The sequence below is a fragment of the Struthio camelus genome, chromosome 6 (assembly GCF_040807025.1).
Source record: "Struthio camelus isolate bStrCam1 chromosome 6, bStrCam1.hap1, whole genome shotgun sequence".
Lineage (NCBI taxonomy): Eukaryota > Metazoa > Chordata > Aves > Struthioniformes > Struthionidae > Struthio > Struthio camelus.
This window is the reverse complement of record NC_090947.1, coordinates 25,148,602-25,164,064: the sequence shown is the minus strand read 5'-3', so window position 1 is coordinate 25,164,064 and position 15,463 is coordinate 25,148,602. Positions and strand designations below refer to the sequence as shown.

The following is a 15,463-nucleotide window of genomic DNA, read 5'->3' as shown; positions in this document are numbered from 1 at the left end:
AAGTGGGATGGCAGGGGCAAGGTTACACAGATACCAAAATAAATGAGAGATGAATGAAAGCAATAGGAAATTAAATCTGAAAAAAATTACCTTTAGGATGTGCTGTATCTAAGGTATAACAATGCAATTTTGCAGTTGTTTCCTTGCAACGTATAAACATAGGGGACTGAAAGTCCAGTGTTGTGACCTTTATCCCCAGTTCTGCTGCAGATTGCCTATATAAATGCAAGGAATACGTTCTTTAAGCTAGGGAAATATGGACATAGATAGGCCTTCCTGAAACATGGGAGTTAATTACTTATTTTTAGTTGTCATTTTGGAACGTTTTCCTAGGGAGAGCTTTGAGTCATCAGAAATAGGTACAGTAAAGTCCTACATTAAGAACCAAAGTATGCAAGTTATACAGTAAGAGAAACAAACTGCAAGGTAGAGCTGTAAGAGCTGTGCTTGTAGAAACTTGGGAAAGATTTTGCCTTTCTTGGAAATATGTTTGCTTTTAAACAGAGATATTAAAAAGATGCAAAATATGACTATTGCTCTCATTTGAAGTCTGTCCGAACTTCAGAAAACAATTTATGACCCAGTTCGTCATTAGCAGTACTGTCTTTCAAGGCCACGTTCTGTGTGGGAGTCAGTGATTTGCACTTCTGGCAATGGCAGCTGAAGCGTCTTATCTTTTTGTCAGCTATGCTGCTGAAGTTGGCAGGTGCCAAGATGTTACCCAGTTAATCTCAGAAAAGCATATAATGCCAGTAATTGTAGTATTTAAGATTCTGAGCCTGGTTTTAAAAAAAAAAAAAAAAAAAACAAAAAAAACCCCCAAAAACCTCTCCTCAATGCTATTCAACACTATTAATAGTCATTTTTCTACTCGCTGAACTTGTAGTATCTTTGGTATTTTGATTGTGTATATGGATACTGATACTACCATACCACAATATATTTGTAGCACTAACAGCATTGAGGCATGTCCAGACCTCAGAGCCTTTAATTCAGAGTTTTCACAATACCTGTTAAAAAGTAGTTGGATAGTGGGTAAGTAGCTGGTTCAGTCTGAATTCACATAATAAAATGACCCTACTCTAGAAGAGGAAAGCCATTTAGCAGTCCTCAAGGATACTGAGCTGTCCTGCTCTTTTCTAGTTCGCTATCAAAGCTGTTAGTGTCTTTTTGTAACGTGAAGTCTTTGTCTTTTAATGAATTAATCTTCAACTCTATATGCCCCAGAGTAATAGTGGTGAAAAAAGGGTTTTCACTGTCAGATTGCCTCTGGACTCTACTATTTCCTCCCAAACGAGGCAGTAGCTGTTGTTACCTGTGATTCTAGCCTTGTTGTATTACTGAATTTCAGTATGTGTTTGTGTACAAGATAATGTGCCAACCCATAAACTCCCACTTGCAATGAATGTACTGAATATGCCGTCACAGACCTGACTGTGCGCTTGTCAAAGGTGGTTTAAGCTAGTGTGAATGCTTTTTGAGCTTTCTGTGCTACGGATGTTTAGTGGATTGCTCTGTATAAATATTTTGCGTGTTCACAATTTCTTCTAAAGGTGATTGCCTCTGTTTTTGAGGCTCCACACTTGGGATGTAGGCAATGGTAGGTTTTTTTTTTTTTTAGCACAGTAAATCAATTTTTATATTTTTCCAACTGAATAGCTAGGTTATCTATACAAGGATATTAGGGGATACTTTTGAAAATGTTAGAGAGGAGCTACGTTTGAAGGTAAACCTCTTTTGTATTGTAACTGAGACAGCTGTACTTGTATATCACCTATTATCAAAGAGAGCAGCTATAGGCGATGGTCATCTGTAGAGCCATAGTTCAGCAGTGGTTACTATGGAAACAGTAAGTGACCTACATTTTACCAAAAAATGATAAAGTTTCTGTGATTTTTTTTTTTTTCGAGCCACATCTATTTTAATTGATTTCTACTGCTGTTTTTCATCTTTTGCTCATTGTTTTACTCAAATAGTATTTTTAGTTTTGAGTGATTAGTGTGGAATTGACACAAATCTTGGAGCAGAGATATTTCCATGTTACACTGCTATCTGAAGTTAATAGAAATTTCAGCCTTTCTGTCATGTTTAATTATGTGTTCTTAGGAAAAAGATAACACAATTTAATTACAGAGTGTTATTATAATATATTATTTGTATAGCTTCTAGTGTATGGTCTATAATGGCTTGCACTGGAAGGCCAATTTGCAGAAATTTATATGTTTGACTAACATTTCAAGTCACTAGGCTTCTGTATGAATAAAGTTACTCGAACTATTGGGCTTTGAGTAAATACTAAAGATGCTTCTGGCTTTAGAAACTTCAGCTTGTCACTGCCTTTAAGGAAGTGAGAATTTTTACACAGTGAGAATGTACTGCAGAGGTTGTTGGAGAAAAGAGCAGTCAGAGGAGAGGATGATGTATGACATCTGAAATAAAGCTTCAATTGGCATTTTAAATACATGTTTCACACAACAAGATCAACATAGAAGATAAACGTCAGGCTAGAGCATGTGTCTAATGAAGTCTTTAAATGTTCTGATTTGTCTCAAGCTATAGCTTATAAATGAGCCAGACCTGGATTTTCAGAAGGTTTTATTAAGACAGGCTCTCAAAAAAGAATTTAAATGTAATGGTTTTTCATTTGGGTTATTTTGTTGATGTTTAGATAAAACCCTGTCCTACTTTGAATTGTTTCATGTACTTTGTAATGTTAAGGAATCTTAAGTTTCATAGAAATTAAAGACAGAGCAAAGCTAGAATGCATATTTGTTTTGAACCAAATATATATTCCCTAATTACTTTGTGAGCCATCTGCTAATCGCTGAAACTGTCTCCCATAGCCGTCGGAGTCTAACATGACGTTTGGTGGAGTACCTGAGGCTAGGGTGGGAATACATAGGTCCATAACTTCCAATAGCTGCAGTCCTTGCTCTCTGTCCCACTGGCAGCACATAAAGGTACACAGTTCAGATGTACAGTATCATACACGTTTGGCAGCTGATACTGAAACCACCTCCTGATTACTCCCATCTTCCCCGTTTCTTCTCAATGCTTAAGAATAAGAATATAAGAATAGGCCTGTTTATTGCTCTGAAGCTCATATAAGCTATTCTGTGTAGTCCATGCTGCCTTGCTGCTACTCTCCATCACTTCACCCATGTATTATTAGATCAGCTATTGACCCTTTTTTGGGCTATTGATCCATTTTTGTTTGCATACCTTAAAAAGTACAAAATTTTTTTTTTACCTTGTTTTTTACCCTAGAAGGTTTGAGTTTTAGGCACATCTGCCAACATTGTGATACGTAAAAAGAGCAGCAGCAGTATCAGCAAGAAATATTAATTACTTTGTGTAAAAATGGCCAGTTCTAAGTGCTTTGGGAGTTGATCTAGTCTGCAGTATGTTACAGGCTTTAATTATCACCTGAACTTCCGGTATCATGATCAAAAACATTATTTCCTCAAGTTATTTTGATGCTAAAAAAATCTTAAGTGTGTTTTAAGTAGAGAATAGTATTTATCAGTCATCGTACCACTGACACTCAAATCGTAGTAAAGATAGAGAACTTATGAGATGAGTTATATGCCCAGAGAATCACAGCTAACAGAGCATGCCCTGTGCTGAAGGAAGATACGAAAATCATCAGAAATCTGTCTGGACTCTGGACCTAGCCTCTTAACAACCACATCGTTATGAACTAGCTATGGGCATGAAATACCTCCCAGGCACCTTGAAGTGTCTCTGTACTACTTCTGGGCATGAGCCTACTTCCAGCGGTGCTCAATTTTCAGTGCCACAGAAGAAAGTGAAAAATGATCAGTCAAACCATGGAAACCAGATTCTGCGTTCAGAAGTGTTGAAATGAATATTCCTTTCTGATCTTTCACAAGTTGAACCAAGATGATATTATGAAATTATTTTAATGCAGGACCACACATGTTATGGGCCAGAATGGAAAGTGATGCAAACTGATATCTGTAATTCTGAAGCCAAAACTTGCTGGCTTGTGCCATTGTTTCCTTCTCGCTTTACTGTAGCCGCATGCACAAGTATGCAGTATAGACCAAATGCCTTTTCCAAAACCTAAATCCAATAATGTTTTTTAGAAAAATATCAAACCTTACTTTAAGGACTTCAACAGATGGCAAGTCTGCCACCTGCCTTGGTAAACAAGATTAATGTTTAATTGTCCTTGCTGTTACAAAATTATGTCATGTTCTGCAAAAGATGCCTTCTAGGTTTTCAGACTTCATTGTGTCACTACAAAGTAGCTACAGCATACTGGAAACCAAATTTGTATATGAATTATGTGCTTAAAGATTGTATGTGTGTTTAATTTAAAATGCAGATCTACTGCTTATGGAATATTCTATCTTACAGAGGTAATAATTTAAATTGTTCTTATATTACATATTTTGGTGAAATAACCTCTGTGGCTTACTTATACACGATTCGCATGTTGTCTTCTAACATTTTTTTCCTCATATGTTAATTGATTTCATTGCAAACAAACTGTCCTATTGAGTGTGTGTAAGTCATCACTAATACTTTGACAGAAGTTCTGAATGTTTATTGGTATCATTTTAACAGTAATGAGATGTGAATTTCATTTTTTTAAGGACAGATTAAGGAAATGTCTACAGACTGAAAACATGATTTCAGAGGTCTAAAAATCTCCTGAGAGAAACTGGCGCTCTTTGAGATCACAAGGTCAGTAGTGCGGAAGCAGTTATTCATGTGCATATATCCATACAACTGTGCAGCCCCAATTTCAGTTTTGTACCATCTTATGGTACAATACATGAGGTTATATTTTAAGCTGCAGGGATTTTTATTAGCAATTTTAGAACCACTTTAGTGAAAACATTCCAATTTCCACCTGCAACTTTAAGTTGACAGTTTCTACAGTTCACCCTAAAAGCTATTGGAAGATCAGTATACATTAGCAGCTTGCGATGTCATTGGATTTGTATAGGAAAAATGTTCCTAAATTGTTGCCTGTGTTTGTAAATTAATAAACTGTTATAATATTTATATTTTTCTTCACTTGCTTGCAAGTAATATTTTGTGTGCAATATTTTGGAAGAGGAAACACCAGTTTGTCTTAAGTGGTCCTTTTCAGCGCTTGTATTTTAATTTTTATGATGTGATGGGTTGTTTGTTTCAAAGACTGGAAGTAATCAATATGGTTTATTCGACCACTAAGACCTAGCCAACACATTTCAAGTTGTAAATGTGTTCAGAGAACTGTATAATCAGTATAGTGTTTTAATAACTTTACAAAATAATTCAAATATTTGATACATGAAAAAAAGATAGTATATTCTCTTAGTTATTGTGTCCACGATTTGTTGTAAGCTTTGCTCAATATAGGAAAAAAACACTGTAAAACTTTCTAGTATCACTGTGTAGCAGCTTTTAACATATTTCATTTTTTATCTTTTTCCCCCTAAATGACAATATATAATGTATCTTTGAGCATTTGTATAACTGATGTTACGTCTTTTAAGTGTTTGTGAACGTTATTTTTAAATGCTGCGTGTATTGGTGAAACTGGAAGACATGAGTGTGGATAAATCCTTATTTTGAAAGGACTGTGTGGACTGTGGATTAACAAGTCTGTTAATGCAGACATTCAACGTGGCTTTTTATGAATGAGTGGGGTCCAAATGTAATGGTGTTCTGCTTACATACAGTACTGTGTCATGTGGACATCCTTAGGGCAGTATTCCACAACCGCAGATTCATTGATCGTCATCTCCTATTATACCTTCATTTAGTCTGACCCAAATGCACTTTTTCTTTCTTTTTCTTTTTTTTTATGTTATCGGGATTATCCTAATCACATGTTACTGAAGGTGACTGAGAGTTGATTCTGTTTCCATAACTTGAGCCTTAAATAACCTTGTGTCTGATTATCTAATGAGTTTCTGCGATGGAGAGGAGGACGCAAACTGCTTAATAAAGGCTCACCTGAAATAGAAATGGTCCCAACTTTCCTCATCTTTATTGTATAAGTGAAGACCAATTCATTAGAATTTTCTCTTAATACTCATTTAAGAAGAAATAACACTCGATATTGAAATATTTTCCTTTTGGCACGCTCAAGTGATCTGAAGAAGAGTGCTCCTCTTGTCTGTATGCTTAGCATGCAAGATGGTGGGGCTATAATTAAAGAAAAAACAGTCCTGCTGACTGAAGCGATCCCCCAGGTTGAAGTGGTAAATGTGCAGGAAAATTGTACAAATGAAATAATCCTTGGTGTCCCCATTGTTCCATGACTAGGTACAATTAAAAGTGACTTAGAAAGATAATAGGTTAATATTCCTGTAGTGACTGTTTCAGACAGAGGGTCTGTGGGGGATTTTTCCAGTACTGAGCAATTTACATTAAGATGAGCTGAATAGCTCACTCTTAGTATGTTACCTGCTCTAGACAGATGGGTGCATATAGAAAATGAGAAAATCTTCAGTAGAAGAGTGGTATGTTTGGGTTGCATTATAATAATAACTTAAACTTTTTTGAATTGTGATGTATAAAGAAATCTTACAACATAGGGCCCGATCATACAGTCATTACTGAAGGGAAAACTTTTGAGCACGAGGCTTAAGTATCTACATGATGATGCTCTATACCTGTAACTTTCTTTTTCAGTTTCTGGTGAATTTTTGGCTTGATATTATTGACTCTGAATGGGTTTTAGAGATCATAGGAAGCCTAGCTGGGGTTCACTAGCAATAGCAAATCTGTAAAGAGGTGGGACAATTAATAGGTGTACAAACATGTAGAATCCTTTGAGTCGTTCCTCTAGAGCATAACGTCGGTGATCATCAAAGCCCGTGCACTAAGTGCTATGATGTTTTTTCCTGTTTCTTCATCTCATGCTATATTACAATGCTTTAGGTGACCATGTAACATTTCTGTCAGATATCTGAATCTCTACTTAAATACTGGAATTCTAATGAAATAAAGCATACGCAGGGACTTTTCCATCCTTGTGATGGATTAACTGTTTTTTTGTCAGAGTAGCATAATTTTATACTAAAATTTGTATCTTTTTTACCTGGGTATCAAAGGCAACATTCATTAGGATAAATTCTCAAAAGTGCATGATTTAGGAATCTAAACCTCATTACTTAATAGAGTGAAGACTTCTCTTTCAGCTATATACTTTTTTCAAATTGTGATCAATAACGTATGTCACTGTGTCATGTTGTTTATTCTTATCTTAGTAAGGGAATAAATATCTTAGAAAAGTATCTTAGAGCTCAAAGGTACTGTAAAGGAGCCAATGTCCTACGTACCCTCAGTTCACTAGAAATACTTGTCCTAATTTGTAGGTACTTCAGTTTCCCACCTGATCTTGCTTGTCATATTATTCTATTTGTTGTTTTGTTGAAATCTTTATGGAAATGGGGGGGGGGGGGGTGAAACCCACACACAACGCAACCCAAACCAAATGCCAGAAGCGTCAACCTGAGTATAGACGGTGGAACTGTTTGTGAAAGGCAGTTGCAGGTAATAGGTAGATCCCATGCTACCATTTTACATGGAAGATGTGTTGTAGACTCAGCTGAACTTTTACAGTTGCCTGCAAAACATCTATAAAGAAGAAAGATTTTTATCTGCTGTTGTGCAGCTAAAAAATCCAGGAGAGCCTTTCACTTGCTGACAAATTTGTGCTTAGAGGAAAAGCCCTCAAGCGCTCCTGATAGAGGAGCACTCAATTCCTGTAGGCACTGGGTATAGGAGTTTGTGTTCTCACTTGTGATGAATAGGCATTTGGATAAGAAGACAACTCTCTCCCTCCTGTTTCTGTAATTCTTACAAAACTATGTATAAGAGGGAAGCTTGTGATTCTTAACCGTGTGATTTGATAGGAATCTTAGTTGTGTTAAAATTGCCTTTTAATGTTAACTTAAACAGAATGCTTCATTTATTTCAAAAAGCATGGAAACAGATATCTAAGAAACGTATTCCAGAAATTTGACTCCTAAGTATTGCAGAACTTCCAGAACATGTTGATACAATAGTACCTAAAAATTACAGATCATCATCAGGGACTGGAAGACAGTTACTGCCTACTACTAATTCTTTGCTACATCTGTTATCCTATAATCATGTAACACTACAGTGTAATGCAAAGCTTTTTTCATGTTCTTCTGATCTGAAAAGTGAAGAAAGGATAAGACTCCCTGGTGCTTGGAATGAGGTTTCTGAGCTATGTAAAAGATCAGCTAAAAGGGCTTTCCTTTTTTAGGTTTACTTAATAAATAACAATACATATCCTAATAGCATAACTGTTATGTTATCAAGTTAGTTACTTACCATATCCATCTCTGGCTAGTATTTTCTATTCTTTTTGGAACAATTTTTCCTCTTCTCTCCCTTCTTTTTGTGAAGAGGAATTTTGTTCTATGTGCTTTTTAAATAGCAGTTTAACTGCTGTAGCTAATTCATAGGAATAAGCAAGCTATCAAAACAAGGACAAGCTGGGAAAAGTCAAAAATTACCTCAGGTGGGATCTGCACAGAATTACTGGTGAGAAGTTTTACAAAGAGGTTTTTTGTGTTAACAAAAAAATGTTGTGTGTTAACGCAAAATTTATGTTAAATTTAAGTAGCTTTAGAAGTGCTTATTCTACAGTTGTCTCATAACAGGCCACAGTTTCAAACATCTCTGTCACTTCTTTGCCTTCTTCAGGCAGCAACCTCTTTTCCATGTTTCATGGACACCCTTCCCCTACCTTCCCTCGCGTACAGCGTCACAACAGCCTCCACTTAATTTCTCCCTGTGGATCAGCCCTCAGAATTGTTGACAGTCTTTATGGCTTTAATAAAGCAAGTATATTTCAGGATATATTTTGATGCATCAAGGGTGAGGCCATTTTTCTATTTTTGGAGTGTTTTCCCCTCTTGGTGTGTTGATATATTTGAATTTCTCTTTCAGTTACGGGAGAGACAAGTGATAAATTTCTGCCTACCTGTCAGATGCCAAATACAATTTTGATGAAACACATTTTTGCCGTTCAATAAGGAGTAATTGCTAGCTAATAACAATTCTGCTTTTAAAACATGAGGTCCCTGACCACTGTCTCTATACTGCAAACTTCGGCCAACAATAAAGGTGGAAAAGAACCTGCCCAAACATCTACAAGTCTTGAAATGACAACATTCATAAGGGCTGAATGGTGATGGAAGTGGAAGATGTACATGTTTAAATCTCAATCCACTGTCCTAAAGCTTGTAAAGGAATGAAAAGAAAGCAGTTACTAATTGTGCTGGTACAGCTGCTCAGATATAGCAAGTGTGAAATCCGTAGTAGAATATGATTCAGTTTCAAACCACTACATCATCTAATTTAGCCATGTGTGCTGTATAATAGTATTTGGATCCAGTGGCTGCTGTAATGCTTTTTAGCTGGTGGGGATGACTTTGTGGGTGTTACACTGCGCACAGGTGCTGTTCCAACACTGCTGGCTTGGTGTTAGCAAATGTGCTGTTCGGTCTTAGCGCAGGAGAGAAGTAAGAAACAGAAAGATTTACCAAAGACTATAAATTCCTGGTGGGGATGGTCCTCACTATCACAAAGGTAACAGCTTCCCCCGCCAGGATCTAAAACTGCAGGGTAACTGAACAGACATCTCATAGTTGATACTTCAGGACCTAATGGGATAGTTTTTTATTTTAAAACAGGCATCGTTTAATTTAATATGACAGCAGCTGCATTTTAATGCATAGCGTAATAAAGCCTAAACCCATTAGCTGAGTTTAGTCTATCTACTAGGGTATCCTTATGGATGTAGTTAAGCATATAAAGAAAAACTCTTCTAAACACCTTCCAACGAATAACCATCTAGTACAAAGGTTTTTAATTGGAAATCGCCGAACAAAGGAACCCGGAAGGAAGATTTGTCTGACTATAAATTCTCTCGTAGCCCCTTTCTTCACAGAAGTTAGACACGTGGGACAAATGGAAGATTTAAAGGCATGTGTACCATGTTCCAACTGAGAAAACAACTGCTGCAAAATTTCTGTCGTAGTTCTAGGGGCTTGTGTTGTGGATTGTAGGGCTGTGATTTTCTTCAGAGTTTTGCTCTGATACCACTATTAGCTTAAAAATTACCAAGCGTGGCAAAACCCAAAGCTTAGAGAGCAAAATTAATTTTTATATCGTGTACTTGGTATTAAATGTCAGCTATAATTCCTAAGCTGTCTATTTCAGGATGGGAGCCAGTTTAAAAATCCTCAGTAATTCCATTGGAAAAGGTGTGAATAATTTTAACCAATAAGCACTTTCATAGTATCTCTGCTCTTTTGTCTGTTAAGATGCAGGTTTTGTTCATATTATGATGTAGTGGTTGAACTTGGGAGACTTGTATTCTAGACTGTTGCCTTCCCTTGCTTTGCGTATCTGAGGAATTCGTTAAGTAAATCTGACCAGGAGAAATTAGGACCCTCTTTCAGCAAGGTGCTTTAGTTATTGTCATACTTCACAAAAATAACTGTAGGGACCATTATTTTTTAGTATCTGCACTCACTCAAATGAGGCCTTAAAAATCCAGCTAAATTACAGCTGAATAAATGCCGAAAGATGCTTATGAGCAACTTCAAAACTGCACATTACTGGTGCTTAAATATTTTAATGGTCTGTTTCTCCCTGCCTCATTTTCTTCATCATCCCTATTGTCATTTTGATTGTTTGAAAAGCATTATAATTCAGTGGTCCAGTTTAGTAAGCCCTAGACACATTCTTGCTCTTTCTAATCCATCAAGAGTGCCCAACAGCTCCTTTATTTCTTTACTTAGGCTCCCCTACCTAGCAGTCTAATGAGGTCAGGAAGGTCAGAAGAAACTAGCAAGAAAGGTCAGAACAGCTTATGCATGGGTTCTTTTCTGTAGGCTGATATTCAGCATGCTGGGAATGGGTTAGGTTATACTGTTTGGATTGTGCAGTGAAAGAATGACATGACCATTTTGACAAGTAGCTCTCATTACCCTTTCCCACAGAATGTATTTCCATGACTAGAGCAATTAGTAGGGATTATCTTTGAGAAGAGAAAGAAATGGCTTTCAACAGTTTGTGTGTACTGAAATAATGCTAGATGTTTTTTATCTGAAGCATTTTTTGTAACTTCATTTGGCAGGGCATCCCCCTTTATCAGAAGAAATAGCACATTTCCATCCATTTATTACTATTACTTAGACGTAAGTAAAATTGTGAAGTTCATATTAACCTTAAACTTCCATGTTTGCCACTGTTACTTTAACTTGTTCGGGCAGACTGATTCTTTCTGGGGGTCTTGAGGGGGTCTTGAAGCACACCTTATACTCTTAACTTCACTAAGAGCAAAATTGTGAGATAAGTAGCAATAAGATGTTTGACTTCTTACATATGGAGAAGCTAAGCTCAGTGTAGTTGAACTGCTCAAGCTCATGCAATTACACATTAAAAACAGCTTTCAGGGCTTAAATTGTTTTTAGGATTGATTTCAGGTCTTTGCTGCCAGGCCACTGCTAAACAGTTAGACAGGTTCTCCATTTTATATTCAGAAGAAGAGTTTTGAAATATAACCGTTAGCTGAAGTAATAGTACATCTGTATAGTGAAAATAAACGTTGTGCTGCAATTAATAAGAAGTGCTTGGCTGATTCTTTGCAATATTTCTCTTTTCAGGCTATATTTCAGGACTTTCATTGATTATCCGCTGTCTAGTAAAAATTCCCTTACAATCTGTTTGACGTTTAATGTACACCTTGGCCTCTGAATTTTTGTTTTTGTCTTCTGAAGGAGATTTGGCTTTGGCAGAAGACTGAGTGTTGGATGGAGTGTTTCAGTGCTCCTAACACTAGTAAGGTCACCTGGTACCTTGTTTATACGCTTAGATCAAATGAATCACCAGACTTGTGGACAGGCAGGAATTTTTACTCCAGTTTTGGTTCAGGCCAGATTTGACTCAGGCTCTGGGCCTGTTTAGTACTTTGGGTTTTGTCTGTTTTTATCCCTGTCCACAGTAGTTTGAGATCTTTTGTACGCTTTTACCAATTTCTCTGTGATTTTATGAAACTATGTGATGCCTTTACTATCTCCCACTTCCTGCTCAGTGCATATGGTGTTTTGTGAATTTTGCCTCCATCTTTGCTGCAGGGTTTGGGTGCAAGTGAATCTTGGGGAGGGAGAGTGGGTAGAAGTGTGTTCTAGCACAAGTTGGCAATCAGCGTCATAGTATGATATTTCTGATTCTCTCACTCAGTTTCTTTACTCTGTCATTCAGAGTCTCTGTCATTCATTACTCTTTATTCTGTCATTCACTTATGACCCATTGTGCCATGTTTTCAGTGTGTGCCCATTAGATAAAATTGCACTTCCTAGACCACAAGGTAAACGTTCCAGCCTCATCTTCCACAACTCATCTTGAACAATTTACCATAGTTCATCCTCTGAAATGTTGTCTTGCCTGTGTTTTTTCCTGCTCTTGGTTCTTCTGTTTCTCTAATTGCTACTCAATTTATTTTTCAAAAGATGCTTTGCTTCCCTCCCCACCCTCTAGCTTTCTACACAGGGATGTCTTCAGTAGATTTACGTTTCCAGCTGTACTTTATTGCTGGCTAATTTCACAAAATAAAAGTTTAGTTGTGATGTCTATGCTAACAACTCATAGATGTGTTCATTTTGGACTTTTACTATAAGCTCATTTTACACCGAGTAGTTTGTCTTGTGTATCTCCTCTAAGATATTTAACTGAACATCTTTTAGTGTTTAACTGAGCTGAAGGTCTCCAACTAAAATTGAATTGTTAAGCCTTCTACCTTTGCACTCGATTTCCTGGCTATTATAGACGATCTCTGTACCCTGCCTGCTGCTTAGCCACCGAATCTTGAAAAAAGTAAAGTCTGTTCCTCACAATCTTCACTGCTCTTAAGTCTTAAAGATTCCTTCTACACATCATCTCCTCAGTTGGGCTTTTCAATTCATCTGTGAGGCAAAAAATCTTAGGCAAACTTTTTAGTATTTCCCATGTCAAGTATTATTGTGTTCTCATGTATATCTAATGCTACTTCAAAGATGATGTTACTTTGACCAGCTCATGCGTCTCTTTGCATTCCCTTCAGCAGCACACTTTTTTACTGTCATGAATGTATGCTATTTGACTCTGCTTCTTGATAGAGACAAGTTCTTCTTGATCTTTTTCTCTCCACTTACTAATATTAATGAATTCTGACAGGTAACTTTTGAAATTTTCAACTCCCATGCTGTTTCTAATGTTTTGCAACAGTTCCTGTAAGTCCATAAACCTACTTCATTGGTTTTTAGATCCTTTTGTAAAACTCATCTTTGCCATTGTGCCTAAAATTTTTTCAGATGCCATGTAAAAATAACTATTATGAAACGACCAGTGCCATCTCTTCATTTTCTCCACGATCCTATCTCTTTAAATCAGTCTTTATCTCTTCCTTGTCGTTTAAGAAGTTTAAGAAGTATGACTTTTAAAACAAAGACCACCTTTTTTAGTCTCTGTTAATGCTGTTATTATTGTGGTATGATAATGTAAGGATATCTACCAGGCAAGGTTTGTGGGAAAAGTACTATTTTTAAAATTAGATTAACTTATACAGTTAGAAAAACAGGCAGGCTTTTGTGTGTATGACCCCTTCCTCATGTCCTCAAAGCGTTCTCTTTTTTCTTAGCTGGTCTAATTAGAGGTACTGCTTTGCTCTGCAAACTGCCTATATCTTTGCTTGATACACCGAATGTCATGAAAAGGCTATCAGTTATCAATGTGTGTCTGTTCATGATTATGAATGTCATTTTTAAGGGTTGTCTGCAGCTGGAGCAAAAGAATAATGAGATCAGCACTGAGTAAATACCAGTTTGCTATGGTGAGTGTGTTAAAAGCTAAATAGCACAACTTTTCAGGAATTCTTTTAAGTCTTGCAGATAATGAGAAAACTGCAGGATACGCAATGCATGCCTGTCAACTTATTGTCATCGTAAACGGCATGAAATGTATTTTCGGCATTTGAAAGGGGTCACTACTGTATCTCAATCTAAGACATACAGAGCAGTGAGAATGTCATTACTCTGGAACAGTAGAGCAGTTGGCCCTGGCAAACATTTGTAGTTCCTGAAATCTGCATTGACTATCCTTTGTCTTGGTGACTGACTTAGCCGTTACTGACAGTGGAGTTACTGCAGAATGAGCATAGTTATGTGGATACATCTAAAGCCGCGGGATCATTGAAATGTGCCTGCCTGAAGAGATCAAATGAGAGAGCAGAGGACCTTGACTTCATTCTTTTCAGTCACCAAACTGGATGGCTCCTCTGAGCTTGGAGCTGTTGACCTGGCAAACGTGTGCTAATAGTAAATGACAGCTGGTGCTCTCAGCTTACACCTTTCCTGTAACCTGGAAGGTCGAAACAGGCAAGTTGACTAGCTTCTTTCTAAATATCTGACAAGGCTAGTATTACCTCCATCTATTATAGCAGAAATAACCAGGGTCTTCGTGTTGCTAAAAGGGAAAACGTTGTGACAGGGACAGGACTATCCACAGTACTTCAAGATGTCAGGCCAAAGGGACAAATTTGGTCAGCAAACCTATTCACTGACACATTTATTGTGAGGTTCCCAAAAATCATATGGAAGTAATGATCACTTCTTTTCTGCAACATAGGAAACCACCAAATGATGCAATTTCCTACCAGGTGGTATTAGCGGTCCCCACAGTCAGAGTTTTGTCTATGCCATAAATTGGTTAGCCTTGTTCAAAATAACTGCATATAATCCTGGACAGAAGTTTAATATTTTTTTAACTACTCACCAGAAAAGATGTGGAATAATGATAAAATAGGGACTCATCTCCATTGAAAATGCACAAATACAACATAAAATGCTGAAAAAACATGATCTTTGAAGACCCACCTGACATATTGAACCCTTGGCATTGTACTTCCATCTGAGAGATCCTCATATCTACTTAATACTATGAGGAAAAGTATAATTGGAACATTAAGGCCTGTACCTGGTAGGTGGCAAGCAGTTTAGTTTTAAAAATTCATGGAGATATCTGAAATGCTGAAATCCTTGAGAGATGTTTGGACTTCAAAAATAGTCTAAAGGTATCTTTATTCAGTCCTGATGCGTTTCAGGAAGAGTTCTAAGGTAAAACAAGCACTTGATTACCACTTTTACAAAAGAACTTCCAGACTTCAGCACGTTCAAGAAATGTTGATCCTTGTACTGTTCAGGACATGTGACGACTGCAGTTATCCTCTATACCTTTGGAAAGTTAGGCCCAAAACACAGTGTCCTTGAACACCAGTCGAAAACCGTGTAATTAAATTGTAAATCAGTGATCCATTTTAATTGTTCATTGAAGTTGTGGATTCATAATAAGACATCCTAAAACTGTCCACTGATTTTTCTAATGTGAACGTGGTTATTTGAATATTATTAATCAG

At 36.9% G+C, this 15,463-nt stretch overlaps 1 protein-coding gene across 5 annotated transcripts in view; it reads left to right on the top strand.

The window, feature by feature from the left end:
- CSRNP3 (cysteine and serine rich nuclear protein 3) overlaps positions 1-15,463 on the top strand; it is a 112,456-nt gene that overhangs the window by 39,875 nt on the left and 57,118 nt on the right. Inside the window, exon 1 of one of the 5 annotated variants that reach the window (XM_068948756.1) lies at positions 4,633-4,713. The exons of the other annotated variants lie outside the window; for them this stretch is intronic. The gene's annotated coding sequence lies outside the window, so the exon portion shown is untranslated. Of the gene's footprint in view, positions 1-4,632; positions 4,714-15,463 lie in introns of those variants that run through there. 5 annotated transcript variants of the gene reach the window in all.